Source organism: Mus musculus, chromosome 12 (assembly GCF_000001635.26).
Source record: "Mus musculus strain C57BL/6J chromosome 12, GRCm38.p6 C57BL/6J".
NCBI lineage: Eukaryota > Metazoa > Chordata > Mammalia > Rodentia > Muridae > Mus > Mus musculus.
The window spans coordinates 58559358-58571886 of NC_000078.6; the positions used below are offsets into that span (position 1 = coordinate 58559358).

The 12529-nt window shown below is 37.6% G+C and overlaps 1 long non-coding RNA gene across 1 annotated transcript in view; it reads left to right on the top strand.

Annotated features, from left to right (window-relative positions):
* Positions 1 to 12529, top strand: part of Gm30687 — a 212106-nt gene that overhangs the window by 122428 nt on the left and 77149 nt on the right. The window lies entirely within an intron of this gene.

Here is a 12529-nt window from a genome sequence, read left to right on the forward strand (position 1 = left end):
AATGTTCCAATTCCTTCACATTGCTTATCAGCCTATCTGCTTCTCAGACAGTTTGGTTCTGAATTCTCCTTCACCCTCCATTTTACAAAGAGTTCGAGGCTTAGAAAGAAAAACATTGTGTAAGTCTGAAATGTTAAGATGTATTTCTGACAGCTTCTGAGATTCAATGGTCCTTAAGTCTGTAAGAGGTGCAGTCATCCAGCACACCCATTTCCGGATCATAGGAAGTGATTGCAAAAAAAAAATTGGAAAATTAGGATTTTATTTTATTTATTGTTTCATTTTCTTATAGGCATTTACTTCCAAATTTGCAGATTAAGTCATTTTCATTTTTGTAAGACAAGAAAGCAATACAGGGTGGGAAAGCCTGACTAAAAGTTAGAACCGGACATCTACCCAGATCCATCTGGACAATATCATTTCTACTTTAATATTTTAATTTTAATTCTAAAGTCTTATGGCAGTGTGGAATCTCAGCTAGGCAAGTTTAAAAAAAAAAAGTCCAGTAGAACCCTAGTTTTCCAACTGTAATCCCAATGCTATATTGAATTTTCTCCCAAAACTAATTAAAATAACTCCCTCTTTTAGGGCAACTTGATCTGCATATCTGCCTCGTTTTCTTGCAGTGGTAGAAGTGGGGAAAAACACAAAGGAGTATAGTTATCAGCCCATATGGTCCCATCTGTATGCAAATCACCCAACAGAATGCAAAACACTTAACACCAATAATGGCAGAGTTATTAAAGAAGTAATCTTATCCTGACACCATTTCATGAACCTTGTCAAAACAGTCTCTTGCAAGTTATTTAAGGTCTAAAAGGCTTTTCCAGAGAAATGGTCTCCCATCTTAAAGCACATACATTCAAGTTTCAAGGGGAAAAAAAAGTCAGGACTCTCCAGGAGAAAAGAATGAGTGATCAGACAGTCGATCTCTACTCAACTCTGAAAACTCAACTTTTCTCATGATTTCCATTACCACTGCCCTAAGACTGCAAGCAGACCCCAGCCGCCCTGGTTTTGATGCAAACAGGAGTCTTTATCATTTTTAGGGCACATTCAGGAGCTATCTTAAGAAGAGCTTTATAAATCAAAACTAAGTCAATCAAAAGAAGAGGGGAAAAAAGCCAAAATGCAGCCACTTTGCTGAGGGCACCTGGTGACTGAAACAGCAGCTTTCCTCAGGAAAATTTCACCAGCAGCCACTCCAACCCGCTTGTCTGAAAGTAAAAATCCCTCTTTCCAGGCTCATGTGTGGCTCTCCATACCTTGTCTTTCCCTCCTTATCTTCTGTGTGGGCTCAGAAGGTTCACGCTTGGCATCAGGACTTCTTAAGAGAATGAGTAGCTAGCAAACCCAATGTACCAATGTACAGACATGCAATACAATGTTCACATTCTAGTAAGAAAGAGCTCATTACCAAAGACAAAACTATCTAAATTTCTACATACATCCCCCAGATCTGGAGATAGGCCTTCACTGCTAATTTTTTAAGGTCCTTAAAGTTGCATCAGAAAAAAAAATCCAAAATTCCAGGAGGTAATTCAAAAACTATATAAAGTAACTTTTTAAAATGCCATGTTTTTAAAACTCAGGGAATCACTAACCCTTCCCTCCCGCACTGTACCGAAGACATGCATAGAGTCCCCAGCCTCTCATTTCTGCTTTCTGAATCATCATACCACGATTCACAGATTTAGGCAAAACTGAGAGTGTTTGTCTCAAGCCTGAGACTGAAACATTCATCACAGTTACAAATCTCCCCTCTGGTCTGATGCAGGAATGACATGCGACATTAATCTCCTCTTCCCCGCAGGGCTTGCTGGAGATTAAAAAAATATATAATAATAATAAAAATCTTTTGACTGTAAATGGCTCCTAGCCACTGATACATCCTGAACCCTTCTGGGTGCATCCAAAAAAGAGGATGCTAACATGTGTCTAGGAAAGAAAAAAGGAAAAGCATGATTTTCATGCCTACAGCCTTACTCCCAGGAATCAAGTTGCAAAACACCATTTCAAAAAGCACATTCAAAGATAAAGATGATCTGAGAAGGGGAAACAGCTGCCAGAAACAAGTAAACAATTTTAAACTTTGAGTTTTTGAAAACAAGATAAAAGTACTTTTCAAAGGAACAGAATCTAAGGATTCTCATAAAACTCAAAATTTTTTTATTAGATATTTTCTTTATTTACATTTCAAATGTTATCTCCTTTCCTGGTTTTCCTCTGGAAACCCCCTATCCCATCCTCCCTCCCCCTGTTCACCAATGCACCTACTCCACTTCCCTCTCCTGGCATTCCCCTACACGGGGGCATTGAGCTTTCTCAAGACCTAGGGCCTCACCTCTCCTTGATGTCCAACAAGGCCAACCTCTGCTACATATGCAGCTGGAGCCATGAGTCCCTCCATTCATAGCAGCCATATTTATAATAGCCAGAAGCTGGAAAGAACTTAAATGTCGCTCAACAGAGGAGTGGATACAGAAAATGTGGTACATTTACACAATGGAACACTACTCATCTATTAAAAACTCATAAAACTTAAAGTCAGCCAAGTATCTGATTTGTCGATTCTCTTCCCATGAGAAGAGAATGTGATGTTTGTTTTTCTTAACTTTTGCTTTTTCTTAACCTTTACTTTAGAAGAGATGCAGGATTTTTTTTCTCATACTGCACCCTTAGAAACTACAGTTCAAATATATTCCCATTGCCTACAAAATAAAGACCATACTTCTTATAAGAAAAAGCTCTCTGGGATCTGACCCTAGTTTACTCTCTGTCTATATCCCCACTGATCCCATATGTACCCTGTGCTCCAGCCATGCCATATTAGTAGTTGCCTATGTTTGCCATACCTTTTTGTATCTCACACCCATCATCTGCTGGCTTGGAAATGCTCACTTCTCCCAGACACTGTATAACTCACTTCTCTTTCTCCTCAGGACAAGTGCCATCTATTGATACTTTTCTTTCTGTACTGTTACCTATACTGTTGGTGTCAATGTGCACTTAATGAATTAAGGCCAAAAAGAAAATCTCCTACAGACACAATAATCTTAATTCATCCTCACGGGTTGAGTTATCTCTGAATAGATGGAGCTCTCTGAAATATATATATATATATATACACACACATATATATGTATATATGTGTGTATAGTGTGTATATGTATATATAGTATACAGTATATGTATAAATTATATATATATATACACAAAAGATATTTGATAAATGCAAATACCACTAATATCTCCATACAATATATAATATAACAAAGTAATACGATTTTTATTTTTTACAATTTAAGTTATATGAAGCTTTAATCTTCTTCCATATATATTTGATGTGATTCATTTTATTTATTTGCACACATTGATTTATAAGTACATAGAAACTTCACACCCTTGGAAACAATATTTCAGAGTTTAAACTTTTATAGCTTACAAAAAAATGTAAGTAAATGTTTTCATGGATCCTGTGGTGAATCAAATTTTAAAGATAATCTTAATCTCACATGCATTACAAATGCTTGTGCATTGCGCCTTCTTAAATAACGGCTGCCTTATATAATCAGTCACAACTGGATCATTAGAATCATAAATCTGCTGAGATGTTAGAGAACATTGAAATAAACAAACTTCCTACCCAGTATGTACGTTAGGCATTGGTTGAGAAGGCAGAAGACGAGTACTTTTTTATAAAGGAAGAGATAAGCACTGAACTCTAAGTCTGCAAGATGATTTGCAGGTAAGCAGTGTAGACTTGTGCAATAATCCTGCCTTGCTAAAGTAAAAATATATAAACCACTTTGTTTACACTTAAGAGTATAATTTGTACTTTACACTTGAAATACAAACACAAATAGTTCAAATAAATTAAACACTTCTACTATAAAGCAGAGATTATGAATCAATAACTTTGGGGATAAAATATGAATTTGATGTTGAGAGGGCTTGAGTGGGAGATGGTCAGGAGACAGAGACTTGTCCAGATGTCCATGTCAGAGATGACAGCTGAAGGAGTTTCCCAAATCTGAGTACAGCTCTATTTGTCTAAACTAAGCAAATGGACTCATCACAACTTATAAGAAGGCAATGAATGGGATCAGCCAGTAAAAATAATTGTGATGATAAGAAGCACAAAAGAAGATAATGCATGTTGAGAATAAAGCAATTATTTGGAGATAAAGCCCTCATAGGGAAGGATGGAAGATGAAAAAAGGATCTGAGAAGTATTGACCTAAGAAAACCTTCAAGGAAAATTCCCTGGTTACATTTAAGACTCCCATAATCTACCAATCAGCAATGAAAAATAAGCTCCAGGCGAGGATAGCACTGGGGATGGACTGTACCTTCAGTACTGAAAAATATGATTCCATCTCAAAAGCTTATATGAACTTATTCTAGACAAAATAAAATAAAATCTCAAAGGAAATTTGGAGAGAAGTTTGTAAGGGACCCCAGATACACAAAATAATCTTTAAGAAGAACAAAATAGGAAGACTCATACTTTGTTATTTCAAAACCTAATACAAAATTACCACAATCAATAATGTGGTACATAACTACAATCACATAGGTCAATAGGGTAGAATTCAGTGCCCAGAAATCAATCCTGAAAACTCTATTCAACTGACTTCCAACAAGTGTGCCAGGATCATCCAATGAGAGGAAATTATCATTGAAACTAATTATGACAAGACAAACAGCCACATGCAAAATGAATTTGAACCTCTCATATTTAACTCAAAATTATATATACATAAAAGTTCAACCTATGAAGCAAGCATAAGGAACTGAGAGCAACTCCCCATGGCTTTGTGTCTGGCCATGTTTGCTTAGAGTGGACAGGAAACAAACCGAAAGATAATTGGAGAATTGGAGTGTATTTTTTTTTTTTTTAGAAAAGACCTTCATGCATCCTTCTCCACCTGTAAGTGAAACGGCATCCTGCAGAAAAGTCTGTTCAACTCATCCATCTACTAAAGTTTAGTATCTCTAAAACATTTAAAGAACCAAAACCCAAGAAAAATAATCCGATTTCAAATGAGAGCCCCTAAAAAAAGATATTTTTCAAAATATCAGTATTGGTGAGTATGTATGCAAAAGACAGAAAAGCACATATGAGAAGATGTTCTTCACTGCTAGGTACCTACACTTCAGGTCTAGTAGAATATCTATAACAAGGAAGAGGGGAAGAAAGAGGGGGTGGAGAAAGTAGCAAAGAGGTTGCCAGGATGTGAAGAAATTGGAGCCCCACAGCTTTCTAGAGTGGGTGATACTGTAGAAAATGTTGATGGTTCTTCTAAAAGCTCAACAGAATTATGAACATGCTTTGTGGACCTAAGTTCCTCGATATTATTGGAGTCACCCCTTTAACAGCATTTTCTAGTTCTCACCTCTCCTCAATATCTGGAAAGGTATTTTGGAGTTTGGACAATATGGGAACACTCTTCCATGTTCAGTCAGGACAGGCTTAACGAACATATTCCAAAAGTACACTCGACATCTGAGAGCTGTCAATGTCTGCTATTACTTACATTCCTCAATATTACTAAATAATAATTCTATACAACTCAGTAATTCTCATAAATATATGCCTCAAGGAATCACAGACACTAAGACTAGTATGTGTGCATGAAGCTTTATTGTATTTTATTATTATATCTATAATATTACTTTGCCAAAAAAGGAAAAAACTGATAAAATAACTGAACATGTATGAACTCTGAAAACAGTATGCTAAGTGAAAGAAGCTAGTCATAAAATACCAAATAAACAATATTCCAATAAAATGACCATAATACACAAATTTAAAGAGGCAGAGAGTAGATTAGTCATTGCTTAGAGCTGAGCCAAGCAGTTAGGGACAGGCAAGGAACATGGTGGACAAGGACTGGTTCTCCCATTCTGAAACTAACCATGCCAATCTCTGCTTAGTTCCTTAGTTTAGATGAGATTGTGTGTGTGTGTGTGTGTGTGTGTGTGTGTGTGTGTGTGTGTGTGTGTTTAGGATGGTATGGCCATAGTTTCTCTTAATGGTAATAAAACAAATATGAATTTGATTATGATAGAGATTACATGTATATATCCATAACTTTACTTATAGCCATTGAACTACTCTATTTAAATGAGTCATGTAGTATGTAAATTTTATCTCAATAAAGAGGAGGGTGGGAAGGAGGGAGAGGTGAAGAGCAGAGAGAGAGAAAGAGAGAGAAAATATATACATCAAAATGTAGACGATACTGAGACTGTGAGTGAACAAATTCAATGACCAAAGGCTGGTAGCATACATTAATATCTTATGTTTAATAAAGAAAAACAATTAAAATATCTCCACTTCTGATTTTTTAAAATGAATTAAAAATCAAATTTAGTCTCTTGCCTAAACTAACAAAACTATAGAAAAACCATTTTCAGGACACTTGATATCAGAAAGTAGTAAGGAAAAACTGACTGAGCTCACTGTCTTGAATTTCTAAGCTGAGAAGTGCTCAGCGTGCTCCCTGGGTTGAGGAGGCAGGCAGCAGTGTTCCGAGAACATCATAGGAAGCTGAGAAAAGTACACAGAAGGATCTCCAGAGACCCAGAGAGAGGCCTTCCTACTGATTTCTGCTTAACACAGTTCCTTGAAGAAACTGCTTGAATCTGTTACCAGATTCAGGTCGCAAGTCAGGTCTTGCTGCCCGTCCTCAATAAGCCAATAGAAAAGAACCAACTTAACAGTGGGAAGTAGAAAAGGGAGATTTGTTCAACGTGGCCACACTGGGAAGAAGGACGAGGAGATCCAGAAAAACCTTAAATCCATCTATGGGGCCTGAAGTGACATCAAAGTTTAAATATAGAACCAAGGACACGCCCACTGGAGCAGAGCCACACACCATTGATCCTTTTTCATATGGGTCTCAGTCTCATATGCTATGGTAGGCTGACATGTTGTTAAAACTGTTTGATATCTCTTTCCAGGAGACTAGTTCCCCCTGTGATTTGCACATGTTCTTCCTACATGAGATTCCTGGGGGAAATTCTCATTTCTTTAGGTTCCATTTTCAATAGACTAATAGTCAGATGGAGAGACTCATTTAGAATATTTTCATTTCTGCCAGACTTGTTACTAATCCAAGGAAAGAACAATGTCATAGCATATAGAGGGCCTGGGTTTTCCATTGTTCTGGGATAAGGTCCAATTTCAGCATCCAGCATCAAAAGACTCATGATTCTCCAGGCTTTCGTGCAGAACACAAAAGCATCTTGCTTCTATACCTCTATAAAACAAGACTATTGGCCCTAAATATCAGACTGCTAGCATTCCACTTGGCAAATTTTAAGTATAAGAATATCCACAATATATGTTTTTAAGAAGTCTCAGATTGCAATTAAACTATACAAACTAATTTTTTAATGGGTAGGAAGAGTATCTTAACATCTTCATTTTAGTGGAGTAGATAAATAGAGGTCAAATACACACTTGAAGATTCTTAATATTATGTCATTAGGAAAGTACAAATGATTAAAATCACAAAGAAATACCACTTCACACCCACAAGAATGTACTAAAATATAAAAGAATGCTCACACCTACACCTTTAGTGGCAATAACACATTAGAACTGGAGTTCTCACACATTACTGTTTGTAATGTAAAACAACCATTTAGGAAAAACAGTTATATGTTTTCTTTAAAAACTTAAACATACAACGTGATCCAGCCATTCTCTTTCAAGTATTTACCTCAGAGAAGCCACAGATTTGTACAAAGACTCATACTGGCTATCCTTGGAAACCTTACTCATTATAGATTAAAAGCCTGAAGCATGAAAATATCTGTGCTGGTGAGTGGATAAACTGGCCTGTGTATCAGTGCAATGGAGTGCTACCCAGCAATACTAAAGATCAAACTGTAGATACTGCAGCAACACACAGGAATCAAAAGAGTTCTACAGATGCCAGCCATGTTATCTGTTCCTCCACACCAAAAGAGACTCCTGCTTATGGTCACATTTCTGTGAAATTAAATTAAACTATAGTAAGGAAAGGAGATCAATGCTTGCCAGACACTGGCCAGAGGGAAGGCGAGGAGAAGGGGAGAAAGGCATGAGGAAGTTTAAAGAAATGCCAATGTTCTTTGTCCTAATTTTGGAGATAATTCCACAGATATATATATAAATATCAAAATGTTCTCACTGTTTATTTTTTCTCACTGTTTACTTTATATATTTATCTGTTAAAGTGTTGAGGATCGAAGCCCTCCACATATAAGAAAGGCACTCTGCCACTGAGCTACACACAGCCATTGTCCACTTCCAGAAAGTTCAATCAAACAGGGAGTTGCTTCAAGGCAAGTCTATGATTTTGTGTTATATAATGAAATCCATAGTTTACAGTACACAATTTCCCAAAATAAGAACTAATTCTGATAAAATAAAAAAAAAATGTAGTCATTGCACACAGCAATATTAGCATTAGCCGATGCTGTATGACTGTCTCCACCCTTTTTGCATCCAAGGATCATGCTGACCTGCAAGGCCAGGTGATTTGCTCAGGATCAAAGTTAGTAACAAGTAAAAGAGAATCTGTTAGTTCCTGAGTGGCTTGAACCATGTTAATAGATCCTATTGCTCATTGTAAGTGCTCATTTGGTACGTATGTTTGCGAGAATAAGTTTTAAAAGATGTTTGTGTATTTGTACCTATATCAACTATACGTTATTTGCTAGGTGCTTATTTACTTTGTGATCTTGAGTTTTGGAGCACAATACTTTCTTTTTAGGTCAATAAAGTTAGCATATGTATCTGATAATAGGAATTATATAAGGTAGGTACGACATACTTGAATTTCCTTTCTATGCCAACGTGTATGAAGAACTATAGATCGTGTCATTGCATTGGTTATATCACTGAGTTTTTATATACTTGTATGTTCAAAATAGAATTTAGCTTAATTTCCAACTATAGCCAGTTAAATTAAAAATAATTTGGTGCCAGTGATAGTAACATGTGTCAAAATTACAAATAATCTTTTGAAGTAGAAATGGACCTATTAAGATGACTCCTTACTGTTGAAATCTAATCGCTGGGATTAGGAATGTTAATTTGAGTATTCTAAGTTATAGGAATAGAAAAGACACATCTGAGAACTCTATTTTGAAATAATAACCAAGAAGTCTGCGTTTTCTGCTCTAAAGAGTTAATGCTACCGTTCTGCACACTGTATTGCACTATTGCCTCACTTACATCTCCCTCTGTCTGTACGCTCTGTCCAGAATCTAACAAAACCCAAAGAAACAGCATGTAATTCTGTCTTCTGGTTCCCTCACTGTTCTCTAGTAACATAAATTTCAGCAGAGCCAGTTAAAAGCAATGGTATTATGGGGAAATGCTCAAGAAAAAAAAAAAAACAAAAACCTAAGCATATTTACAACTCCTAGGCACACTGGGATTCATCCTCAGCTATTCTGAAACAGTTCCTAAATGTGCTTTGCTAAGAGAAACTTAAATAACAGCAGGCTTTTTGTTCTTTCCTTAGTCATAAATGTTTACACACCGAAAGAGAATTAAGGATAATGGCACTAGGATACTCTGTATTTGCAGCAGTTAATTTTAACTACAGATGCTGGCATCTTCTTCTTCTAGGTATCATAGCATAGTTCTTAAAATACTGCCTTGAACCAGTTTTTAGGTGCTGGCTAAAGGCCTGTCAGTTGCATAGCTGATTAAGTCCATATTACCAAACCACTTTCCACCAACACTAACAGCCAGGGTCAACTCCTAAACCCTGCCCCCCTCCACTTCCCAACTGAGATTATTGTCACCAATCAATCCTAAACCTTCTTCCTCTGCATCACTCCCTCAGTGCCACAGACACCACAATAAAAAGGCCTTCTTCCCACAGTTGACCTCTCTCCTCTGCCTCAGGGCTGATGCTGAGACTTCTGCCAGAGAAACCCATGAGGCATGCCATGTCCCTCCTTGGAAGCATGAGTAATAGAACTGAAAAGCTCTAGTCTAGCTCTTCCTCTTTTTATCCACTCTGGCCTCCTTATCTAGATGAAGGCGAGGATCTCTGAAATTGTTATGTTTTACCTTACTGAAATGTAAATTGACAATGTTAAGGATATAGGTTCTTCTTACTCTTTAGGAGATAAGGTTAAAAGTAGAAAATGTTTCCAGCCATGACAAATTATGGCCAATATGAATTGAACACCGAGAGAGTTGTGTGCATACATTCCAAGACATTATGACATGTTTAAGAAGATCTCAAACTGCCCAGAGGGGTGGAACTATCATTATGTCCATATACCCACAGGACTCAGAGGCACTGGGAAGTTCACAAGTTCTCTGAGATCACGCCATTAGCAATCAACGCTCCACACAAGTACTTTTCCTCCAGGAAATAACTACATTTGTGTAAGCACCAGGTACTTTGAGGGTTTTAGATGAAATTTTATCCAGAGAATTATGAGATGATTAGGTAAGATCTGGGTATAAACAAGCAAATATTTTCAACAATTATTTTCACTTTGTGTATACACACACACACACACACACACACACACACACACACACACTTCACCGCTGTGGCCAGTTCTGCTTCTGTCATTGGACAGAATCTCAGTTGCCCTGTAATACCTTTCCAACTACTCTCAAGTACCAAGCAAAGTTGCTCGTTCAGTAATCGATAGCATGGTGCTCTGTGATAATTAAACTCTTCATGTGCTTCAAAGTTAAAATGTCCTGTAAGTCAAACATGATCCCTGCCTTGCTCCTCCGCTCTTTCTGTCCCTCTCCGTGTATTCTGACTCCTAGAAGGAAAATGAGCTAGACTGCTGTCTGAATTTGTTTACATTCACAAGACCCTGCTATAAGTTTCTCAGGATTCATTGTCATCCACTGGACACCCAGAGCACATCTAGTGACTGTAGTCCTGCTGGCCTCTTCCGAATCGCAACTTCCGCTGCACACAGTAACAACCTACCCACACAGATTATTTCCTTGGGATCCTGTCAATATCCTGTTCCACCACATGAAGGCCCTGTAAAGGATCCTTAAGCTGTTTTTGTCATTTCCATGGTACTTAGAGAACATATCGTCACTTTTGCCATTGGAACAAACACAATACCAGGGGCAAATCGCTTCCTGTATACAGAGCCTTAAAAGTCTGAGGTTCACTCACTTTTGTATGCCAAGTTCAGGCTCCCTCTGGCCTGAGATAAATTAGAAGCATGTAGCTGCCCTCCAACATGGAGAGGAGTTGTGGGAGGGATCAGAATCCCAGCATCCTCTCTAATGCTCTGCCTCAGTGTCTTTCATGTCCCAGATGATGAGAGCATCCTCAGCATCCACTTTGGAACACAGGGATGATTGGCAAATACTGTCTTGTTCTTGCCTTTGAGGACATATCCAAATCCGACATGATTTCATTTAATGTTGTTTCAGAAACATGAACAAGGATGCTCAGGAGAATGAATAATTTACTAACATAACAAAAACTGGCTGCCTCGAGGCAACCTTTTTCTAATATTCTCCATTGAGAAAATAGATTTTTCTCTTATTCTGAATATGCCCCTAGAAATGCATTGTGACTCATTAGCCTTTAGTCTTACCCAAACTGAACAAACAGCATAAATGTTTAATTTGGGGGAGTGGATGGATGGGAAGTTAGTAGGCACTCCAAGAAAATACAACTCTGTTACTTGATCCTCATACAGTTTGGTCTTTTTAGTGCAAAACATGAGCAGAAGACTGGAACCTTGTCCGAGGACCTCCAGATTGGGTGTCCTGTGCATTTCTGGCATTCTGACTTCCCTAGCCAGAGCGGCCAATTCACAAATCACAATAAAATTCCTGTGTGCTGTTTTCTTGCACTGGGGCTAGACTCATTTCTCTTGCCCTTCTAGGACAGTGCCTACCCTCCCAAGGCACACAAAGCATAGCCACTTTTCAAACCTCTTAGATTAGACAAAATATCGTCTCTAGTATTTTATTGGAGAAATACGGAGTCACTACCTTACCTTAATTAAAAATTGAAACTGCATCATTTTCTCCAAGGCTCATAGAACACAATTTCCATCAACATAAATTACACAATTTATGTGATTTTTATGAAATTTACTATGAGACAATCAATAAAAATAATTATTACAACTCTAAAATAGAAGTCCCCAGTCCAGTGTTTCTCAAAAAGTTTTGGCAAGATCCAAAGTTGTATAAAAAGTTTTGGTAGTGACATCTCAAATTCTACTATTTTCAAGAACTGACCAAGTATGGAAGCGTCTTGTAGAAAACTGCTTAAGACGTTCCAGGATGCAAATCTTTAGCACCTGGTCCTTTGCCTTATGCTGATACCTCATTGGAGGCACTGCTATTTGTGACTGCACAGCTGCAGATTCTATAGGTGCTGGATTGAGACAATCTCCCCAGAGGTGTGATCTGAATGATTATGTCCTCTGCCCTACTCCCTCCCACCCAGTTTCATACACTGAAGGCTGTAGTTAGAATGAGAAAGATATTAAGGTTAGAGGAAAGTGG